Genomic DNA, 24,195 nt, shown 5'->3' on the forward strand with positions numbered 1-24,195 from the left:
GTGTTTTAAAAGCACAAGGCACAAAAAAGGTGCAGGGGCCAATTTGCACCCAAGGCACATGCCTTTTTGAAGAAAGGTGCAAAAATACAAAAAATATTAAACATGATACTAATAAAAAATATAAACCTATATTTAAAAAAAATGTTTTAAAATACCCATTAAAAATACATAAACATAACATGTAAAGCATATTCAAATGAGAATTTAAAAATAAAATCAAACATCTAAAACATATTCAAGCATGTAAAACCCGCAATCTCTTTTTCTCCTCAATTGCATTACTTCAAGTAGCTAATGTGATATAAAACATATTGCATTCCTGATTCTACGAGCTGTCTTTGTGCCATGCCCCTCGAAGCAAGACAAACAAGTCCATGTTAGGGTCTTACATTCTTAGTTCTCACACAAAAAATAAGGATTTTACAATTTTAATTACTTTTTGAGGAGATATTTTAGTAGGACAATGGACGAATAAATGAACAACATTACCAAATAAGGGGTTATCGAAGCATGGCACAGGGATCCGGGGGGAGAGCCCTTAGCCCAGCCGTTAGGTTCAAAAAAGCAAAAAAAAAAAAAAAAAAAAAAACGTCCAATTTTCAAAGCACACATGCCTGGGCTAAGGCACAAGGCACATCAGGCGCACCAGGCATGCGCCTTTTGAAAGGGTTGCACCTAGGACCTAGGTGAGGTGCATACCCTAAAATGCACCTCGCATGTGCACCTGAGGCATGCCTTTTAAATCACTGGTATGTGCTATATATTACATTTTATATTATATTAAGTATAACACATAAATCTAAAGAATGATGGACAAGCAAAAAGGTCAATCAAAAGTCTCTTGCAATGGGTGGGATACCACTCAGCTAAACAAGGCGCACCAGGCATGCGCCTTTTGAAAGGGTTGCACCTAGGACCTAGGTGAGGTGCATACCCTAAAATGCACCTCGCATGTGTGCCTGAGGCATGCCTTTTAAATCACTGGTATGTGCTATATATTACATTTTATATTATATTAAGTATAACACATAAATCTAAAGAAGGATGGACAAGCCAAAAGGTCAATCAAAAGTCTCTTGCAATGGGTGGGATACCACTCAGCTAAACAATTGTAAGGCCAGAAATGCAGGACACTAAAAAAACATGTCCAAAAAATGATTGTGATAGTGTTAATGTTGAGATGGATGAGTGGATAAAACAAAAAGGACAAGGTCAGAGATGAAGTCGTTGAAAAGAACTAAAGTGTAGCTCCTATAGGTGATAAAAATGAAAAATAGTAGACTAAAATGGTTCATTCAAATGCACAGAAGACCATCTACAGCACCCATAAGAAGTGATCTGTTACAAGTTGAAGGGGCCCTTAGAGCTAGGGGCAGATCGAAAAGGACATGGGTTGTAGTAAGATATGATTTAAGCCCTCTAACTTAGCAATGGGTATGGCACTGAGCAGAATGGAAGGTGAGTATACTCGTGTATTATATTTAAAGTTTCTTTCCCTCTTCCCACATTACCCAAACAAAACAAAAATTGTAGGCCGGAACCCAGCCTAGGGTTCAGGTCAGGCAAAGGCACAGGTTCAGCCATGATCATCCCTAATTCAGGGTATCATGTAGATGGTATCGTACTTCCCTTGATTACATCTCCATGGAGAGGCAGAGAAAACCCTTGCTAACTTAAAGAAACAAACAAAACAAGGCCAGAGAACTTAATTTCAGTATTGCAGAATTCTTCTAGTAAGTATACTGATTTCATTTCCTTTTCAAATATCTCCCAGAGTTTTTCTTTGGGAAAGAAAAAAGGTATAACAGAAATATTTTAATTAATAAACTTCACTTGTAGATATCACAATAAGTCCCAATATTTATTGGGCTGTAAAACTTTTATGTTACCCTATATATAAAGCTTTAACTTACAGGAGACAGCAATCAGCCATGATGAATACAAGGGACATATACAGTTGGGTAACTCCTACATATATTTTTCATCTCTCGTAGGGAACTGCGATCCGCCAGATTTAAATAACCTAACCATAGACAGTTTATGTTAGACAGTTTTGTCTGCCCTTAGCTTCAATCAAAATGATGTACTTTATGAGTTTATTGTAAATGAACAAAAGTGCATATTTGATTCATGTTCCCTTGGTATGTTTCTGTGTAATACCCTTAAACTGGACACTTAATGAGACTCGTGTTAGTTTAGAATGTTCACAGCCAGTGGGTCGGTCTGGGGAGACCTATCCTGACAAGGCTGACACTGTGGTACCACCAAGTCGGTTGGGGTGACTTGTCTCAGCTACCAGGGTGAGAATCTAGGCACACACAGTGTGGGATTAATTGAATCTTTGAACTGTACCAGATTTCCAGTATTGCCCTGGACCTTGGAGATTGATGGGCAAAACTGGAAAGTTACACCCGACCCCTAGACTCGATTATGATACTACATTAGGTGTCAGATTGGGTTGTCTTTGATGTACCAATCAATGAGATCACAGAGGAGAGAATTTAGACACAACATCCAACAGACACTAGTCTAGTCTTCAGAGCTGAGATCATAGAGGAGAGAATTCTGCACCCTACAATTCTCTCTAGCCGCCTCCTTCCTGCAGTCGCCGCCTATAGTAGTTCGATCTCCATTGCTTAGGAGAAATCTAGATTGGATCTTGATTCCAATCTTTTGGAGAAAAGATTAGTAGGAGTTGTATTCACAAACCGTCCAGGTGATTCTTGGGAACAATCAAGTTCTTAGGAAGGACACTACTGATTCTGCTCCACCTTGCACTGTGCCATCTTCAGTGGGAGCAGATTTTGGTTTCTACCTTGGTCGTGAACACCTCCATTGAGAGATATTGTTTCTCTGTATCAGGTATTATCTCTCTCTCCTCCTTTTGATTCAAATCTGGTTCAGTTTATGGTTCAAGAATGATCATTGAAAATATGATTTTCTAAATAGGGAATATGATTCCCAATTGAAGGGAAAAGAAAAATTTTTGAAATTCGCCCCCTTTATTCCGCAATCTTGGGCGTCCATGTGATGGATTTCCTATCCCTTCAGTGGTATCAGAGCCATGGTTCAAATCTTGAACCATTCTGTTTCAGATCTGAACCTGCGAAAATAGGGAGAAAGCGTTCTACACAATTTGCGCAGATATGGGTTTTGGGAAATTTGTTCCCAAAACATATGGGCAAATAATCTGAAATTAATTTTCTTGATTTATGGGTTGTTCGTACAAGAGGAGATCGAAATCTTGGTTTGCGCAGGGAAAACTGCAAGATTTGCAGTTTATTGAATTTATTTATTACATTTGGTCTGTAAATAATTTTTTTTTTAGACTCAATGTATAGGCATTCGATCTGATTTATAATTAATAGAAATAGATATCTATTTATTTTTAATTTTGGATCGAAGATGGCGACACAGAGGAGATTTCGCAGATGGGAGATTCGATATCTACGATTTGCAGTTTGAGAAACTGCAATCTATGATCTAACCTCTATTTTGCAGGATGGAGTGTGCGAACAGCCCTGATTAACTGATTTTTGTTTTTCTTTTATCAGTTATTTAATTTCAGATTATTTTCTTGAATTAAGGATTTAATTAAAAATCAAACCCTAGACCCATTCGAACCAAGATTGGTTCAAACTATTTGGACCAAATCTAGGGTTTAATCAAGGCTGAAAGTCAGTCCTAATTTTTTCCACTAATGGGCCTGAGGATTGATATTTAATTAAATGGTTAATTCAGCCCAACCTGTAAAGGCCCAGTTTTAAATAGTTAAAACTGCATAAAGCCCACTTTAAAGGATAAAGCTATATGGGCCGAACTGGGTAAACCTAATTCAGCCCATATACCTAGATAATATTAATGGTTAATATTATGGATTTTAACGGGCTTCCAATGGGCCTTACAGATAATTAATTGATTGGATCAATTTATCCCTGCATGAGATGTATGGATGTGTGGTGTGTTGCGTACATGGGCCATAAGTATTTGGCCCATGCCCATTCGATAGTGGCTCTTGGGCACACCATGGCTGAATGCACATCATTGCCATGGTGTCCCTTTTGGTCATTGGATGACCTCCCTCAGTGGTGGGTCCCACACCTCATATGATGAGTGGATATGATCCTTCACAGAAAGGTAGTGGGGTTATGCAGCTGAAACAGTTGGCTCCATGCACCCTATTTGATTTCCCACATTTCTCGAGATAACCCGTAGTCTCCATCACTGAGAAAGGAGGGAAATCTCAGAGATGAATAAATGGAAATGGACCGTAGATTAAAAGCCATATCAATGAAATGAACATGAATCAAATTAGGTTGTGGACTGATGTTTGCTCTTTTATTAGAAAATGGCAAACGGATCTTTTGCAAAGCTTCTTGATGACAACAAGCTTAAGGGCCCAAACTACGTCGACTGGTACAAGAACCTTATGCTGGTCCTAGCTTCAGAAATGCTGGACAAAGTGGCAAAGAATCCTGCCCCGGAGCGTCCGAGAGATGGGGCTTTTGAGGCCCGAAGGAGAGACTATCAGGAATGGGAGGAGAAAAACTCCCTAGCTCGGTGTTACATCATCGCCTCCTTGGACAACCCAATACAGAGGCAGTTCGATCAGATCGAACTTGCCAAGGACATATTGGACAGCCTGAGGACAATGTATAAAGAGCAGAATCGTTATACTCAGCAAAAGGTCTTAAAGCAGTTCATGTCCACTCAAATGTCCAAGGGCCAACATGTTCACGACCATTGTCTTCGGATGATGGGTTACATCAACGAACTGGAGGCTCTTGGATCTGGGCTGGACCTCGCAACCCAGATAGACGCTATCCTTAATTCTTTGCCTCATTCCTTTAATCCGTTCATCATGAACTATAACATGAACAAGCTGAATGTCAACTTGCAAGAGCTCAGCAATATGTTGCAAAGAACTGAAGAACTGATTAAAAAGGATGAGCCTATAACTATGCTTGTTGAAGCTAGCAAAACGGGCAAAAAAAAGAGGAAGGCAAAGAAGCCTCAGAATAAAGCCACCAAGGGCAAAAGGCAGAAGAAAGACAAAGCATCGGATGTCTGTCACTTCTGCAAGAATACCGGCCACTGGAAACGGAATTGTCCTGCCTACCTGGAATCTAAGAAAGGTAATTTCGAAACTTGTGTTATAGAAACCAATTTATTGGTAGCTTTTGCGTCCTGGTGTATTGACTCCGAGGCTTCAACTCATGCGTGTAACTCACTGCAGGGGTTCAAGGTAAGCAAAATGCTGAGTGAAGGATAAGTCACTCTCTACTTAGGGACTACTGCAACTGTTGCAGCCGCGGCAATGGGAACCGTGGAGTTAAATTTTAGAGAATGATCAATTGTACTCAAAAATTGTCTTTATGTACAAAACTTAAGAAGAAATTTGATTTCTGTTTCAAAATTTTGTGCAGATGGTTATTCTGTTTTCTTTAGTAATACAATTACTATTAAAAGAAACAATAGATTCATCGCATACGGGGAACTGGAGAACGGTCTCAATGTTCTACATCATTCTCTAGAAACTAACACAACCGAAACTACGTCGGCTGAAATCCCCAAGAAGAGAGCCCGTGATACAGTTAATCCCACGTGTCTATGGCATTACCGACTTGGCCACGTCGGTGTTGACCGAATCACAAGGTCGGTAAAGGATAGTCCTTTGGATTTTCTAACTGTAGAAGATCTTCCCACCTGTGAGCCTTGCCTGCAAGGCAAGATGACGACACGGCCATTTAACGGTAAGCCTAAAAACAGGCACACTTGACCTAATACATACTGATGTATGTGGTCCCTGAGTGTTAGGACACGAAATCAACACATGTATTTCATCACCTTCACAGATGATTTCTCACGATATGGTTACGTGTACCTAATGAGACACAAGTCTGAATCCTTTGAAAAGTTCAAAGAGTTTAGACAAGAGGTCGAGAAACAGTTGGGGAGAGAAATTAAAACCCTTCGATCTGATCGAGGTGGCAAGAATCTCTCTGACGAGTTCAGGGACTACTTAAAGGACAATGGGATTGTGTCACAATTAGCTCCTCCTGCTACACCACAACTTAACGGTGTTTCAGAGAGGAGGAATAGGAGGACCTTATTGGATATGGTCCGGTCACTTCTCATACACTCAGAGTTATCCACATCCTTTTGGGGTTATGCATTAGAGACTGCGATTTATGTGCTGAATCGGGTTCCAACCAAATCGGTTTCGAACACTCCATATGAACTTTGGACCGGAAATAAACCAAGTGTCAGACACTTGAAGATTTGGGGTTGTCCAGCACACGTTAAAAGACCGAGTGCAGACAAGTTGGAATCCAAGACCAGCCATTGCCTATTTGTAATCCAAGACCACACGTTAAAAGAACGAGTGGATTTTCTATGACCCAAGTGTGCAGAAAGTGTTATACAATTGAAATGCCCAGTTCTTGGAGACCGACTATATCCTGGACACCCATTGTCAGGAAATTGTTCTTGATGATGAGAGCTCAGAAGCAGTGAGAGATGTCCCATTAGTTCCAGGTAGTGACCAACCTAGAAGATCCACTCGGGTATCCAGGCCACCAGTCCGTTATGGTTATGACCAGGATAGTTACCTGGTGGAAACCTTGACAAGTGAGGAGGATCCCGTGACTTACGCGAAAGCCATGTTGGACATAGATTCCCAGAAGTGGGTGGAGGCCATGAGAGCAGAGATGGACTCAATGGATACCAATGAAGTCTGGACTCTAGTAGATCCGCCATCCGGGGTAAAAGCAATCGGTTGCAAATAGATTTACAAGAGGAAAAGGGCCCCAATGGTAGAGTTGAGACCTTCAAAGCTCGTCTGGTGGCGAAAGGGTACACTCAGAAATAGGGCATCGATTATGAGGAAACATTTTCGCCTGTGGCCATGCTTAAATCCATTAGGATCCTACTAGCTATAGCAGCATACTATGATTATGAGATTTGGCAAATGGATGTCAAAATTGCATTCCTGAATGGAGATCTTACTGAAGATATCTATATGCAGCAGCTACAAGGCTTCAGAGCTGCGGGTCAGCAAAACATAGTATGTAAACTTAATAGATCCATTTATGGACTTAAGCAAGCTTCTAGAAGTTGGAACATCCGTTTTGACACTGTCGTCAAATCGTTTGACTTCGAACCCTGTGTTTACAAGAATGACAGTGGAGATAAGGTTACCTTCTTGGGTCTGTATGTAGATGACATTCTACTCATTGGGAATGATGTAGAAATGTTGACTACCGTGAAAGTATGGCTTTCACAGCAATTCTCCATGAAAAATCTTGGAGAGGCCTCATATATACTAGGTCTTTGACTCTATAGAGATAGATCGAAGCGGATAATAGGATTATCCCAATCTGTTTACATTGACAAAATAGTCAAAAGATACAGCATGGAAAACTCCAAGAAAGGAAATGTTCCTTTCAGGCACGGAGTCACTCTTTCCAAAAAGATGTCTCCCACGACTCCTGAGGAGATTGATGGCATGAAGGACGTTCCCTATGCCTCTGCCGTAGGGAGCATCATGTATGCCATGCTGTGCACTCGTCCTGACATTGCTCAGGCAGTGAGTGTAGTAAGCAGATTTCAGGCCAACCCAGGGCAGGAGCATTGGACTGCTGTGAAAAACATACTTAAGTACCTTCGAAGGACAAAAGAGTTTTGTCTAGTATTTGATGGTAGCTCACTACAGATCCAAGGGAATACAGATGCCGATTTCAAATCGGATCCAGATGACAGAAAGTCTACATCTGGATATGTTTTCACGATAGGACCGTGTGTTGTTTGCTGGAAAAGCAGCAAACAGGGGTCCACTGCAGACTCCACGACCGAGGCTGAGTACATTGTCGCACATGAGGCTGCCAAGGAAGTCGTGTGGATGAAGAAATTCGTTCACGAGTTTAGAGTAGTTCCATCCAGCACATCACCCATCCCATTGTTGTGTGACAACAATGGAGTTATTGCTCAGGCTAAGGAGCCACGATCCCACTCGATGTCGAAGCACATCGAGAGGAAGTACCATGTACTGAGGGAGATTGTTGGTAGAGGGGACGTTCTGATTCAGAAGGTAGCGTCAGCGGAAAATGTAGCAGACCCATTGACAAAGCCACTATCACAGAAAGTGTTTGAGAAACGCGTGAAAAGCATGGGACTCCGACTAGTACCTGATTGGACCTAAGTGCAAGTGGGAGCTGTTAAACAGTTTTGTATGCCCTTAGCTTCAATCAAAATGATGTACTTTATGAATTTATTGTAAATGAATAAAAGTGCATATTTGATTCATGTTCCCTTGGTATGTTTCTGTGTAATACCCTTAAACTGGACACTTAATGAGACTTGTGTTAGTTTACAATGTTCACAGCCAGTGGATCAGTCTAGGGAGACCTATCCTGACAAGGCTGACACTGTGGTGGCTTGTCTCAGCTACCGGGGTGAGAGCCTAGGCACATACAGTGTGGGATTAATTGAATCTTTAAACTGGACCAGATTTCCAGTATTGCCCTTGACCTTGGAGATTGATGGGCAAAACTGGAAATTTACACCCGACCCCTAGGCTCGATTATGATACTGCACTAGGTGTCGGATTGGGCTGTCTTTGATATACCAATCAGTGAGATCCTTAGCGGGGGTCAAAACCTGGGTATGTTGGGACAGTCTGAGAATTCATCTGAGTGGGTGATCATAGTGACAGGATCAGCCCCTTTGTCGAACAAAGGTAATGATTGGAGATGCACTCTCACTGATGGAAACCAAGACTGCCGGCAGTCGATTTCAATCGTTGAGATTTGTTTAGCAAAATATATTTTAAATGAGATATAAAAGTATATATATATTATGGTTTCGAAATGTTTGCAAAAGGTTTTAATTCCCGGGATCCATACTTGAGAGAGTGCAACACTGTTCCTTGCAGCCGAGGGAGAGGTCCTCTCTTGTCGGGCAGTGTATTATCATTAGGGACTGAGAGGTTGAGTGTAAGGCCATTGAGGATAATACCTGGTGGGCTAATCTTGCATCTGTCCACAGTCCCTGGGTGTTACAAGGTGACTTGGCCCAGGGACCACTTAGGGTAAGTGTTGGGCCCATAGAACCCATCTGATGGGTTTCAGGGGGTGCACTGTCCATAACAATGTATTTGGCCAGGCCTTGTAACAAAGGCTGGGCTGAACCCATGTGGCTGATGTGTAGATCAATGTGTGGGTCCCATGCCATACAATGAAACCCAACTAGGCAACAGTTTGAAAGGTTTAATGAATACATAACCTTAAATGGACCTTAAGCCCATTTCAAATTGGGCTAATTTGATTAGTCTTTAAGGGGCAAATTTTGAGATAAGATCAGCTGATAGGATTGGGCCCACACCCTATCCACTCAGAGAGTCCAAGATCTAAATAAGATTTAGATTTGGAAACTTCCTAATTAGATTAGAAACTGGCTGATCTAATCTGCAGATAAGATAAGGTTTATCCCTTATCTTAAAGGGACTTCTAATCCAGATATGATTTGGGTTAGCAACTCCTAATGGGATTAGGAGCTGATCCCTTTAAGTCTATAAAGCAGCCTTTAGACACAACATCCAACAGACACTAGTCTAGTCTTCAGAGCTGATATCACAAAGGAGAGAATTCTACACCCTACAAATTCTCTCAAGCCACCTCCTTCCTACAGCCGCCGCTTATAGCAGTTCGATCTCCATTGCTTGGGAGAAATCTAGATTGGATCTTGATTCCAATCTTTTGGAGAAAAGATTGGTAGGAGTTGTATTCACAAGCCGTCTAGGTGATTCTTAGGAAGAATCAAGTTCTTAGGAATGAAACTGTTGATTCTGCTCCACCTTGCACTGCGCCATTTTCAGTGAGAGCAGATTTTGGTTTCTAACTTGGGCGTGAACACCTCCATTGAGAGATATTGTTTCTCTGTATCAGATATTATCTCTCTCTCCTCCTTTTGGTTCAGATCTGGTTCAGTTTATTGTTCAAAAATGATCCTTGAAAATATGATTTTCTAAATAGGGAATTCGATTCTCAATTGAAGGGAAAAGAAAAATTTTTGAAATTCGCCCCCTTTATTCCGCAATCTTGGGCGTCCATGTGATGGATTTCCTATCCCTTCAATTTATTCGAGAGAAAAGGTGATGAGAAACCAGGAATTTTATGCTTAGGGGAAAATGGAAGATAACAACAGATGTATTAAAAGGAAGGCTTTTATTTTTCTTTTTTCCCTACCTGTGATGCTTCATATCAGTTAATGTCTCTTCTCCTCATAGAAATCTCACAAGATCTTGGGAGTTCCTCTTCTCTTCTTTCTCTCTCAATATTTCACTCACTCTTTGTTTCTCTTTCTGGGGACTCACTTCAACATTCATTTTCCTTGGTAGTATTAGGAAGCATAAGAGACCTTTTATAAATGGGAAGGGATTGTAATTTAACCATTCCACACACCTCTTACTAGAATAAACATCCCCCCCAACTAAATGAGGGATCACACTTAAGTGCTGATTTAAAGTTGTCCTTCCCATCTAAAGAAGAGAGGGACTTGTGTAGCTCTCTAGTCTGCCCTTTTATTTAATGGGATATACTCAAGTGTACAAGTTGGGACCCGTGCAATGCACGGACCATGCCACGCAAAACTGAAGTAGAAAGAGCTTTATAACAGTTCTAATTCAACCAACTCAATCCAACCCAAGTATTATATTTTTGAATAATGTTTAGTTGTTCCAACCACAATCCAAATTGAAACCCTAGTGAGAGTAGCTAATCTCGTATAGGGATCTCAGTGGGTCCACTTAAATGGTAAATTCAATTTGAATCACCCATAGATGGTCAAGTTAAAGTTTTGATTATTTGACCCAAATTGGATGTAGGTTTGGCTGACCTGACCCATCGAGCAATAATAACCTTACACATAAAGGGTATTTTTGTAATTTGGTTTGACATCAAACCCCTAACCTTAAAGTTTATGATTTCTATCAATGTTTGTTTTAACCCAAATCTAGTGTAAGATTAGATTACAAACTTCAAACCCCTAACCTTAAAGTTTATGATTTCTTTCAATATTTGTTTTAAAAATGTGTGAGGTTAGGTTAGGGTTTTGATTAATTAACCCATATCGAGTTCAGATTTGGCTAACCCCCACCCATCGGATCATAATACCCCTACAAATATAAAGGGTATTCTTGTAATTTGGTCTGACTTCTACCCCCTAACCTTGAAGCTTTATTTCACTATTTGCTTTTGAGCTTTTTTGTTATTCCACTTTTAAGAAGTGGTACCCTAGAACCCATAAACCAACTTCCAACTTAAATTATGACTCTTGAGTTTCCAAAATGTATCACAAAAAATAATTGAAAGACTATGAGACGGGTTGGGTGGGTATCAAGTTGTACCCTGTAGACCAGGGCAGGTTCAATCCAAAAACCAGCATAGTATTGAGTCAGGTTGAGTTAGGCTTCAGTGGAAGCAGGGGAGGGATGAGTTAGGGTTGAGACAAACCCATGCCAACCCACCCAACTCTATAGGGTTCAGCCTGATACCAAACCAACCCATATCATAGTCCTTTAATTGTATTTTACCATTATTTTCATTACTGATATTTTACTTAAATAATTCATTAAATATGGTAATTTACTATTAAATTACTTTTTCAAACAGTTCAATAACTAATTAAGTATCAAAATTTACAAATTATGGTAATTTTCAAAACTAATTATCATAATTATTAATTATATTTATACTATTAAGTATTAAATTACTTTTCCAAACAGTTCAGAACTAATTAAGTATCAAAATTTAAAAAAATTATGGTAATTTTCAATAATAATTATCATAATTATTAATTACATTTATACTTAATTAATAATTTAAGTTAGTTATCAGTAATAATTTAATTATAATTACTATTATTTTAATCGCTGTAAAATTATTTTACAGGAATAAAAATAACAATAGTTATAATTTAAGTAATTCATTAAATATGGTAATTTAAAACTAAAGTACTTTTTCGGAAAGTTTAGTAAATAATTAACTATAATTACTTATATTAAAAGTATTTTTTAACATTAATTAATTAACCATAATTAATTAAGTAATAAATTATCAATTCTAATTAATTAATTGACTGTATTTAATTTTGAAATTGTATATTTTATAATTATGATAAGATTTTTAATTAATTATTAATTTTTTACCTTACTTTTATTATTTGTCTTATTGAATTATATATTTTTCCCTTATTATTATTTTAGAGTTGTTTTACTCATCTTATTTCAATATTTAAATTTTAACTCAAACTTTCCTAAACTTTCTTCCAAAAAAGTTTTAACATAAACGTTAATATTTTAATACATTGATGAGAAATTAAGTGCATGTATTTTGCAAGGTGGATAGAGATAGAGATGGAAATAAATAGAAATTAGGTAGGGAGATGGTTTAGGAAAATTTTTAGGAGAGGAGATGATTTAGGTGATTGGAAACGTGAGAGTGAGAGAGATTTTAGGAAAACAGGGGTGCTGTAGTGGCAAGTTGAGAGTGTAAGGAATGGTATTTTAAGGAGCAAGGAGAAGCCTCAATTGGGTAAGGAGATAAGGGAGAGGCCTTCTTTGTTTTAATACATACTAATAGATCTTAATAATATCGTCCCAATCCTTGTAAAGGAATCTAATTATTAAAAATTAATCATAAAGACAAATCTCATGTTTTGATTCTCAATGCTAAACAGTAGTTTCAACACAGGCATAGAGGCACTTACAGTTGCTTAACTGTAGTTCATTGGAAGTTTCACCCATACCACAGGCTGTTAGAAGTAAATTTTTGATTAACCAGCAATTTTTCCCAAAGGTAACAACAGCCAAATAAAAATATTCAGTGAACAAGCTCTAGCTATACCTACCACTGATCAGAAAGAGTGGGCCTGATAAAAGCATAATAATGTCCACCATGCACCCCACCACTGTGAACCAAAACACTGCAAACAAACAAAAGTAAGAACCTGAACATAACAAAATAAAAAATTGACATAAACACAAATATATACAAATATATATTCCTCTCTTAGTCAAAGGTATCATACTTCACCAGCCCATCCCAACTTAAATTATATAAATTACTCCTCTGAGAACTAGTATTGTAGGGGAAACATAATGAAGGTACCTGTGGAGCATGTAAAGGTTGCAAACTCTTCGATCGGCTTCAGGTGACAGGTATTTTCCATTCTCTCTATCGAGGTCTAGTTCCAGAGGGAACTCATAACGGTCATTTATCTAAACCAAACAAAGCAATTCCGGGAATTAAACCTATTCTCAACAGAATCATATACTATACAAAAAGTATAATTGTGAAAGTGCTTTTGCTTAAGGGAAAAATCATCTTACACCCCAAACTACAAAGAAAGGAATGATATAATCAGAGAAAATGAAAGAAAAATAAAACCTGTCACTAAATACAAGTAGAAATCAAATACAAAACAGAGATAACAAGTAGAAATTGATTAAAAAGACATTTCAAGAGATTGTGTAATTTATCTCACCAGGAAAGATGATGAAAACAGTTGTAGCATTCAAAGCAGAAATACAGAAAACAGAGAGAAAACAAACATCTTTTGGGTAAAAAGATTGCAGAAAATCAAGTTTTGGGCTTTCCTGTTATTTCTATCACAGAGCAGCCACCATTCTATGGACTCCCATAAGCATCCATGACACTGTAAGGTCAAAGTTAAGGTAACTTTCTAAGTCAAGTAAAAGAGGAACTTAGATTCTATTCAAGTTTCTAGCAATGTGACTCCTTTAGGCAGCCAACTCTCCAGAATTTTGACTATATTATATTCTATTAGGAAACAATCTTTCTTCATCAAAAACAAAAAGAATTTATTAAATGCAACAACAGAAAGATCAAAGGCGGAAGCCATAGTTCTAGGTGTAGACCTCAAAGAGGCAACCTTCTCCTACAAGAAGTTGAATTCTGGCCGCCTTGTAGATGGATCACCTTGACAGTGAAAAAGCACCTAGGTGTTACCAAGATGCTTTTTTTTTTTTTTTGATAATTATGTTAGCAAATGCATTGGCTACACTAATTTCAAGGAACTAAGATTAAATCACATCGCCTTTTTATCTTTCAATAAAGTTCTCTTTCAGTTTTCATCACAAGAACTGAGATTAAATCTAAAAAAGAACATCTGATGCACATGTACACGTTTTTGTATATAAAGCATAGACATGCATGTGCATGCCCATAAGTCAAAACTTCTAGAAAATAGTGAAGAATATTATGGGATAGCAACTACGAAAAGAATTGTTAAAAAATATAATCAGAGATAGCAAAATCTCCTTCAACCAACACTCAGGTGCAGGGCAAGTTAATACTTATTTCAAACCAAAAATAAATCTCTACAAAATCAAGACACAATATGTCTTTATTAATCAATTTCATCCATATAAACATCCACCTCTTGACAGTCATCAATCTAGAAAATAGATAAGGGAATACCTCCTTCTTGTAAGCAAAACCTTAATACTCTTGGTCATCTCGGACACAAGGAACCAGTATATATCAAATAAGCGTGAAAATAAAAGAGAAAGGAGAAATTACTTTGAAGTTAGTAGATGTAAAAACAAAACAGGGAAAATCTAGACCAGAAAAAGGAAGAAAGAAACACAAAAGGACAAGCCAATATGGACAAATGCAATGGAAAGGCAAATAGGTCAAGAGTGGGTGGAAGGAATTGTATAAATCATACAGCAGAAATGAAAAATAAGAAATAGGTAACACCTATGGTACACCTAATTTAGGTAAGCAAATTGGCTACTTAAAAAAAGATTAGAGGGTTAGGCAATGAGAGGAAAAATAAAGGAAAGAAAAGGCTTCTTAAGAGGTAACACCTCTTAAGCCTCCTTAAGAGGAAAAATAAAGGAAAGTAAAGGAAAGAAATAGGTAACACCTCTTAAACCTCCTTAAGAGGAGGGGGTGAGGAGGAAGAAGAGGAAGGGGGGATCTCATTTTCTTTATTTTTAATGAAAATGCATAGCACTAGTTGAAGGGGGAGGGGGGTTCTTGTCGAAATTGGGGTGCATTGAAAACGGGGGCGGGGCGGGGCCTAGGGGGCGAAGCCCCCCAGCCAAAGGGGTCGAGAGCGCACCGCACCTCTTTCTTTCCTCTTATCTTTTCTTCCCTTCCCTTCCCTTTTTCTATTTTTTTCTTCTCTTTCTTTCTTTTTCTTTCCCTTCCCGTCCCTTTCGCCCCCCAACCAAAGGGGCCGAGGGCAAACCACTTTCTTTCCTCTTCTCTTCCCTTCCCTTTCCTTTTCTCCTTTCTTTTTCTTTCCCTTCCCTTTCCTTTTCTCCTTTCTTTTTCTTTCCCTTCCCTTCCCTTTCTTTTCTTTTCCTTTCCCTTTTTTTTTTCTTTTTTCCTTTTTTTTCTCTTTTTATATGAGGTGTGCATGAGGCATATGGCTCAGAGGTGTCAGCACCTCTGGCATACACCTCAAGGCGTTTTGGGAGCGCCTCGCCTAGAGGCACGCCCCATGCCTTTTAAAACACTGGTTTAAATTATAAGCATAATAACTAAATACAGAAATTACCTACTGAAACATCAAACCTAAGGTTAACTCATCAGAACATAACAATAAGCCAAATAAGGCACATTTAGGTTCAGCTGAGCTTCATCCGTGGACCTAGGCAACCCTTTTTTTTATCAGCAATACAAATTGATTCATTAATTTTATAATAAAGAAATACAACAAGAAGTTGTGGGCAGAGACAACAAGCCCAAGAAGAACTCTCCCAATATTTACAAAACAGCCCAAAACACAGATTGTCTCTGAATTCCTTGTTTAGCTAAACCATCAGCCATACTGTTTGCAGATCTCCTAATCCACTTATTTGGATCATCATGTCTTTAGATATCTATTTGACGTGCCTGAACTCATTCCTTAGCTGCCATATTACTCCTTCCCCTTTTTCAGCCAACCCACAACTATTTTCCAATCACCTTCAATAATCAGCCTATCAATCCCCATTTCTTTAGCTTTCTCTACTCCATACACTGTTGCCATCAGTTTTGGTCTTACCACATCTCCATGTTGAATAGGACCTGAATACATGGCTAGAATGTTTCCATCTTCTTCCCTGATTACCCCACCAATACCTAATGGTCCAGGTTCTTCCATCCAACAAATGGAGGTTGTTGAGCAAGAGCAAGAGAAGAGAGGTGAGTCGAGTGGACTGAAAGCCCTCCAGAATACAGAGGGCGAGTGAAAGCATTATTATTTATACTGGCCCAGTCGTACAATATAAACAGGAGAGAAATTACAACAGTACCCTTGTGGTACTAAACCTGAGTACACAAACAACTGTCAACACTCCCCCTCAAGTTGGAGCATAGATATCAATCATGCCCAACTTGTCACAAAGACCATGATGTCTGGAAAGGTTTAAACCCTTTGTAAAGATGTCTGCAAGCTGGTTCTCAGAAGTGACATAGGGGGTACACACTTCGCCTGTGATAACTTTCTCTCTGATAAAATGATTGTCAACTTCGATGTGCTTTGTTCTATCGCGTAGAACCGGATTGGCAGCAATGCTTATAGCTGCTTTCTTATCACAAAATAGAGTTATAGGTTTGGCCACTGGGAAACCCAACTCCCCCAACAAATTCTTTATCCACATGCCTTCAACAACCCCGTGGGCCATAGCATGATATTCAGCTTCAGCACTGGATCTAGCCACCACATTTTGCTTTTTACTCCTCCATGTAACAAGGTTCCCTCCTATAAAGGTGCAGTAGCCACTGGTAGACTTTCTGTCACTTTGGGATCCAGCCCAATCTGCATCTGTATAAACTTCAACTTTCAAATGTCTGTGCTTTTGAAATAACAAACCAGTACCCGAATACTTCTTTAGATATCGGAGGATTCTCTCTGCTGCTTCAAGATGGGAAGACTTAGGAGCATGCATGAACTGACTGAGGACACTAACAGCATATGCAATGCCTGGGTGAGTCATAGAAAGGTATAGCAATCTCCCTACAAGTCTCTGAAACTGTTTCACATTCTTGAGAGGTTCACCACGGCTGTCACCTAATTTATGGTTGGGGTCAATGGGAGAGTCAACTGGCTTCACCCCCATCTTCCCAGTGTCCTAAAGTAAATCTAGGACATATTTCCTTTGAGAAATGAAGATACCCTTCTTTGATTGGGCGGCTTCAATTCCAAGGAAGTATCTGGCAGGTCTTAGATACTTCACTTCAAACTGAGTGGCAAGAAAAAGTTTCAATCTCTGAATTTCATCCTCCCAGTCACCAGTAACAATTATGTCATCCACATATACAATTAGAGCAGTAATTTTACCTTCTCCTCTTTTCACAAACAGTGTATGATCTGATTGACATTGCCTGTATCCTTTCTGTTGAACTACCACATGGAATCTGTTGAACCAAGTTCTTGGTGATTGTTTCAGCCCGTATAAGGACTTCTTCAACTTGCACACTTTTTGTTCATTGCCTTGAGCTAGAAAACCAGGAGGTTGAATCATGTACACTTCCTCTTCAAGGTCACCATTCAAGAATGCATTCTTGATGTCAAGCTGATGTAAAACCCAATCCAGATTAGCCGCAAGAGAGAAAAGGACTCTAATGGAGTTCATCTTGGCAACGGGGGCAAAAGTTTCTGCATAATCAACTCCATACACTTGAGTAAATCCCTTTGCCACTAAGCGAGCTTTATACCTTTCCACTATTCCATCAGCCTTATGCTTGACTATGAACACCCATTTACATCCACCTGGAACCTTTCCCTTAGGAAGATCAACAAGTTCCCATGTGTCATTTTTGTGAAGGGCATTAATTTCTTCCTTCATGGCATTTGTCCATTCAGGAACTGAAAGAGCTTCTGCCACATTCTTAGGGATAGGAACACTATCAATAGAGGTAAGGAAAGCACGAAATGAGGATGAAATGTTTTCATAGGAGACAAAATTGAAAATGGGATATTTAGTGGTGCACAATCTAATACCCTTCCTGTGAGCAATAGGACGATCAAGATCATTAGCAGTAGAGGAATCATTTTCAATAGATTCAAGGACATCATTGGGACCCAAAATACCTGAGTGAGTATGATCCTCCCCCGAGGAGTCTGGTGGCACTTGAGGTACAGCTTCCGGATTCTCTACAGCTCTTGAATTTGGTTGGCCTTTGCGACGACGAGAAAAAACACGAAAAGGCGGAAGGTCAGGAAGAGAAGGAAGCTTAACCAGTTTCTCCTCATGCCTACACTCCCCCTGAGGAGAAACAGGAAAGAAAGGTTTATCTTCAAAGAAAGAAACATCCATGGAGACAAAGAATTTCCGAGAAACAGGATCAAAACAACGGTATCTCTTTTGAGTGAAGGAGTAACCAAGAAATATGCAAGAGATAGCACGAGAATCCAATTTCCTACGAGTGGGAGACAAATTTTGTACAAAACACCAACAACCAAAGACATGCGGAGGAATAGAAAGAAGAGGAGCCTTAGGAAAGAGAAGTTGATGTGGGGCTTTGTACTCTAACCGACGAGAGGGCATACGGTTTATAAGGTAGGTGGAACAAAAAACGGCTTCAAGCCAAAAACGTTTGGGAACATTCATATGAAATAGTAAACCCCGAGCCACTTCAAGGAGATATCGGTTCTTCCGTTCGGCCACACCATTTTGTTGTGGCATGCGGGCACAAGAGCTACGGTGAAGGGAACCACACGAAGCAAAAAACTCCGTGAGGTCACTATGAAAAAATTTTTTTGCATTGTCTGATTGAAAATTTTGGATATGAGTTTGAAATTGAGTGAAGGCCATCCGTTAGAAATCTTGAATGATTTTTTGTACTTCTTCCCTGGTTCGCATTTGGTAAACCCAAGTATATCTAGAATAATCATCAATGAGGGTAATGAAATACTTGTAGCCGCTCTCAGATGATAAGGTAACAGGGCCCCATACATCAGAATGAACAATGTGAAAAGGAGATTCAGTTTTACCATTTCTTTGAAGAAAATGAGTTCTACAATGTTTACTTAAATGACACGTTTGACAAGAAAAATCAGAAACAGACATTGACTTAAACAGTTCTGGGAATACAACTTTCAATGACTCAAAATACAAATGACCAAAGTGACAATGCCATAAATAGACTTTTTTCTTATAAGACTGATTCATAGACTGACTCATAGACTCTGTGACTAGGTCAACAGCCATAGAAAAGGATAGGTCACCCCCACCCATTCCATTCAGCATTGAGGAAATTCCAGATGTGGCTGAATCTTCACTGCCCATGATATCAGAATAAAAACGAAACAGCAACCAAAAGAGTACAGCCATACAAGGCTATTGCAGAAATAGGTCCTTCTGACTTCTGATTTCACTGAGAGCAAAATACAGAACACTGTTGTTGCAGTACAAGAACAGGTCCTTCTGACCTACAGTTTCACTGAGAACAAACAAAAAACTGAACACTGCTGTTGCAGTACTGAAACAGGTCCTTCTGACCTACGGTTTCACTGAAACAAGTCTGAACACTGCAGTTGCAATACATCACTCTATCTGAATGACCTAACCAGTAGGCCTGATAGCCAACCAGTCGAGGAGATCAACAGGGTAGCCGAACAGTCAATCAATAAGATTAATATTGAGCAGACAATCAATCGGCTGAACAGACAATCAACAGTCCACAATACCAAGAAAAAAGAGTTCAATACAGTTACTTTGTTAAGGAATACAGTCACTCAACAGTAGGGCAGCCGAACAATTCATCAAACAATAGGTAGCCGAACAGACAAGAATGATAGTACCTCTTTTAGTTTCAAATGATAGTCTCGCTGTAAACCAGAACTCCTTCTACGAACCTCAAACAATAGTCTCTCTACAGTCGAGCAGACAAGAGGTGCAACTTCTGGGCTGGAAAATGAAAAGACTCTGTAATTTCTGGGTCGAACTGATTACACCAGATTAGAAGTTCGATTGGAGACAACTCTTGGAAATGAAAAGTCACTATAACTTCTGGGTCGAACTGGATGCAACAATAGTTTGCTTGACACCACCCTTCAAGCCTGGACGACTTGCTCTGATACCATGTTGAGCAAGAGCAAGAGAAGAAAGGAGAGGAGAAGAGAGAAGAGAGGTGAGTCGAGTGGATTGAAAGCCCTCCAAAATACAGGGGGCGAGTGAAAGCATTATTATTTATACTGGCCCAGTCGTACAATATAAACAGGAGAGAAATTACAACAGTACCCTTATGGTACTAAACCTGAGTACACAAACAACTGTCAACAGAGGTGACCAGGCCTCATGTACTTTTTGTCTTCGAGAAGAAGAGTAAACTATTAGTCCCCACGAGCTGAAGAAATCTTCAACCTTAAAGTCAGCAAAGAGAATTAAAGTTTTCATCCAATGTGCCACCATCTAGTGCATCTCCCCATTATCCTGCCTCTTCTTTTAGAGCAACTAAAAATATGAGAGCTAAACAATCTTTCCAAACTATTAGGGGAAAGCCATCTGCAAACCAAAAAGAGATGAAAACCACTCCCAAATAAAGACAGCAAAAGGATAGGATATTAATAAATGAAAAGCAGACCATACAACTTACATAAGAAGCACCAACTTGGGGACCAACAGTAATTTGGTTCATATGTGTTAATGGAGCCATGATACACTTCCCAACAGAAAGCATTGACTCCTAGAGGAATAGGCTGAGACCAAATCTCCTTAACAGGGAAAGGAGAAAGAGAGGTGCCTACAAGAGAGTTCAGAAAAGACTTACAAGAAAATGCCCGTGTTTGATTAAGGGCCCACACTCTAGAATCTGAATCACCATCCCCCAAGACCACTGAATTCAACAAGCTAAGCAAAGCAGAAACTCTAGATATTTAAGATTATCTAAGGTTTCTAGTAAAAACCAGATTCCAATTCAAGCCTGATTAGGATGAGGATGAGCTGATAAAATCACACACAAGTTTTCCTTTAAATCTAGAGAGATCAAAGAGAGAATGAAAGACAGAAACCCTCGACCCAGATATCCTCCCAAAACCTAATTCTCTGACCCAAAGACAAGTCATACCTTATGTGAGTGAGGAACACAGGAAGAATGTTGTGGATAGCCTTCCAAGGAGCAGCCAAAGTAGCCCGCATCCCACCCATTGTTAAACCTAATTCTCTGACCCAAAGACAAGTCATACCTTATGTGAGTGAGGAACACAAGAAGAATGTTGTGGATAGCCTTCCAAGGAGCAGCCAAAGTAGCTCTATGCAAGCAACCTGCATCCCACCCATTAATTGGCAGCCCATGGACTTCTCATTTTCTTTAGGGAAACTCCTGAGCCATTTACTCAACAAAGCCATATATTTCAACTTAACATTTCCAATGCCCAGTCCCCCTTCCTCCTTCAACTACACTACCTTGTCCCATCTAACCAAGTGATCTTTCTTCCCTTCCCCATGTTCCCAAATGAAATCTCTCAAAATCTTTTCAGTCCTTACCACTGCTTGGGGCATCCTAAAAACAGACCTGTAGTACACAAGAGATTTGCTAGGGTGGAGTTGATCAATGTAATTCCCCCTCCCAACGAAATATAATTCCCTTTGCAGCTTGCTAGCCTTCTCTCAAACCTTTCCACTACTAGGCATAGTTTTCAAGGCATCTAGGCAATTCTAGGCAACACTTGGGGCGCCTAGTTGCTTAGGCGATAAAAATTTTATAATATAAAAAACCGACTTTTGGCTAGTTTCCTAGTAGTAAATACCATTCAACATGTATGTTAATTAAAAAAATAGCAATTGTCTTTATTAAGAACATTTAGATTTCAAAAATTACAGTGGCATTATTAAAAATTCAATTTACAATATAAAATAAATATTTTAGACTAAGAAATATGGAAATTTCACACTTTCTCGTATTTAAAAATTATATTTAAAATATAAAATAATATTAATATTTATATATATATATGGTCAAGTCGTTCGGTTTTGGTCAGTTTACAAATGGCCAAAGCAAAATTGATCCAACCTCGTCGGGTTGGGAGATTATTGGACTAAAATCGACCGAAAATACTAGAAAACTGACCAGCTCGGGTCGAGTTGATTGGGTTGGTCGGTTTCATTAGTTCGATGAACAACCCTAGCTAAAATTAATTATTATTATTTTTTGTATTGTAAAAAATTCATTAAAAGTACTATATAAAATATAAATAATTATTAACTATTTAAAAAGTTAAAAATATAAAATAGTTCTACACTCTTATGTGCTTCTATTGTTTAGCTTTCGCTTAACAAATCCCATGCATCACATGGGTCCTGGCCAGTAGAATAATAAACGAACAAACTATGTGTAAGGCACGAAGGGAAACAAATGAAAGGATAGGAAATCGAATTCTCTATTAAGAAAATATGGGCGAATTTCAAAAATTTTTCTTTCCCTTCAACTGGGAATCGAATTCCCTATTTAGAAAATCATATTTTCAAGGATCATTCTTGAACTATAAACTGAACCAGATCTGAACCAAAAGGGAGAAAGAGAGATAATACCTGATACAGAAAAACAATATCTCTCAATGGAGGTGCTCACGCCTAAGGTAGGATCCAAAATCTGCTCCCACTGAATATGGCGAAGTGCAGGGTGGAGCAGAATCAGTAGTGTTCTTCCCAAGAACTTGATCCTTCCCAAGAATCACCTGGACAGCTTGTGAATACAACTCCTACCAATCTTTTCTCCAAAAGATTGGAATCAAGATCCAATCTTGATTTCTCCCAAGGAATGGAGATCAAACTGTTATAGGCGGCGGCTACAGGAAGGAGGCGGCTAGAGAGTATTTGCAGGGTGCAAAATTCTCTCTTCTGTGATCTCAACTCTTAAGACAAGACTGTTGCTGGTGATTGTGTTGGATGTCTAAAGGTTGTCGCCCCCTCTTCCTTTTATAGATTTAAAGGGATCAGCTCCTAATCCCATTAGGAGATGCTAACCCAAATCACATCTGCTTTACAAGTCCCTTTAAGATAAGGGATAATCCTTATCTTATTTGCAGATTAGATCAGCCAGCTCTAACCCGAATACACTGTTATGGACAGTGCACCCCCTAAAACCCATCAGATGGGCTCTATGGGCCCAACACTTACTCTAAGTGGTCCTTGGGCCAAGTCACCTTGTAACAAACAGCGACTGTGGGCAGATACAAGATTAGCCCATCAGGTATTATCCTCAACGGTCTTACACTCAACCTCTCAGCCCATAATTATAATACACTACCCGACAAGAGAGGACCTCTCCCACGGCTACAAGGAACAGTGTTGCACTCTCTCAAATATAGATCCCGGGAATTAAAACCTTTTGCAAAACATTTCGAAACCATAATATATATACTTTTATATCTCATATAAAATATATTTTGCAAAACAAATCTCAACGATTGAACTCGGCTGCCGGCAGTCTTGGTTTCCATCAATGAGAGTGCATCCCCGATCATTACCTTTGTCCGACAAAGGGGCTGATCCTGTCACTATGATCACCCACTCAGATGAATTCTCAGACTGTCCCAACATACCGGGGTTTTGACCCCCGCTAAGGATTTCACTGATTGGTACATCAAAAACAGCCCAATCCGACACCTAGGCAGTATCAGAATCTAGTCTAGGGGTTAGGTTTAATTTTCCTGTTTTGCCCATCAATCTCCAAGGTCCAGGGCAATACGGGAAATCTGGCCCAGTTCAAAGATTCAATTAATCCCACACTGTGTGTGCTTAGGCTCTCACCCTGGTAGCTGAGACAAGCCACCCCAACCGACTTGGTGGCACTACAATGTCAGCCTTGTCAGGATAAGTCTCCCCAGACCGACCCACTGGCTGTGAACATTCTAAACTAACACGAGTCTCATTAAGTGTCCAGTTTAAGGGTATTACACAGAAACATACCAAGGGAACATGAATCAAATATGCACTTTTATTCATTTACAATAAATTCATAAAATACATCATTTTGATTGAAGCTAAGGGCATACAAAACTGTCTAACAACTCCCACTTGCACTTAGGTCCAATCAGGTACTAACCAGAGTCCCATGCTTTCCACATGTTTCTCAAACACTTTCTGTGATAGTGGCTTTGTCAATGGGTCTGCTACATTTTCCGCTGATGTTACCTCTTAATATCATCCTCCCGTAGGTCCAGTGTTGTCATACA

General features: G+C 39.3%; 1 long non-coding RNA gene across 6 annotated transcripts in view; it reads right to left on the reverse strand.

Moving 5' to 3' along the window:
- The window catches only part of LOC148843851 (uncharacterized), a 74,076-nt gene that overhangs the window by 39,120 nt on the left and 10,761 nt on the right, over nucleotides 1-24,195 (reverse strand). For all 6 annotated transcript variants that reach the window (XR_016103514.1, XR_016103517.1, XR_016103516.1 and 3 more), the window contains 3 exons: nucleotides 13,167-13,276; nucleotides 12,907-12,981; nucleotides 12,766-12,810 (listed from right to left, as the gene is read on the reverse strand). This is a non-coding gene — a long non-coding RNA (uncharacterized LOC148843851). The remainder of the gene's footprint in view (nucleotides 1-12,765; nucleotides 12,811-12,906; nucleotides 12,982-13,166; nucleotides 13,277-24,195) is intronic.

Source organism: Nelumbo lutea, chromosome 8, assembly GCF_056320005.1.
Source record: "Nelumbo lutea isolate HS-2025 chromosome 8, American lotus-T2T, whole genome shotgun sequence".
Taxonomy (NCBI): Eukaryota; Viridiplantae; Streptophyta; class Magnoliopsida; order Proteales; family Nelumbonaceae; genus Nelumbo; species Nelumbo lutea.